The following is a 772-nucleotide window of genomic DNA, read 5'->3' as shown; positions in this document are numbered from 1 at the left end:
CCTCCCCCGGCCCCAGTCCCCCCGCGGGTCTTCCCCTCTCCTCTCAGCCTGCCCCTCCCCCGCAGGAAGCGTTCCCGGCCGCGAGGGCTTTGAAGTGTCGCCGAAGCCCCCAGGGCTGCCTTCTCCCCTCGGGGGTTGACCTCTGGCCCCCGCGGGCGTCGACCCCCTCCCTTAGGGAGTGCGTGGGAGTCAGATCCCATCTCCCTGGCGCAAAATCGCCTTGGGGAAGAAGCCTTCGGGCGACGCTCGCCCCTTTCTCCAGATCCAATTTCGGGGACTTCGGTCATTCGGAGTGTGAGGGATGTCGTGTCTGTGTGCGAGCCTGGAGGTCAGGTGCAACTGTGTTGCTCGCTGCGGGCTTCTAACCCGCGCGGGTCTCTGAGCGCGCCTTGGGGCCGGAGGTGAGAGCTCCGGGTCTCCGGGAGGGGCCGGCGGGTGGCCGTACGAAGTGGGGCGCGACTCTGCGTGTCTGCGGGCGCCTCCCGGGGGCTGCGCCCCGGCGCGCGGGTCTGTGAACTCGACGGGAAGCCCCTCGAGGGCAGGAAGATGCCTCGTTGGCGACGCGCCCCCGCGGCCGGCACACCGTAAGCGTTCAATAAAGATCTGCTGACTGCAAACTGCGTGTGAGCGTGTCTCCCCTCCAGAGTGGCCTCCGAGGCAAGTGCCCGCGAGCCGCCACCCGAAAAGGCGCCCGAGCCGGGGAGGCGAACGGCCGGCGTGGCGCCTGGTCCTCCCAGCACCGCTTCCCCTGGCCCCCACCCCCCAGCTTCCC

This window comes from Carlito syrichta, unplaced genomic scaffold (assembly GCF_000164805.1).
Source record: "Carlito syrichta isolate Samal-C Ts95f unplaced genomic scaffold, Tarsius_syrichta-2.0.1 Scaffold115704, whole genome shotgun sequence".
Taxonomy (NCBI): Eukaryota; Metazoa; Chordata; class Mammalia; order Primates; family Tarsiidae; genus Carlito; species Carlito syrichta.
This window is presented reverse-complemented; position numbering follows the sequence as displayed.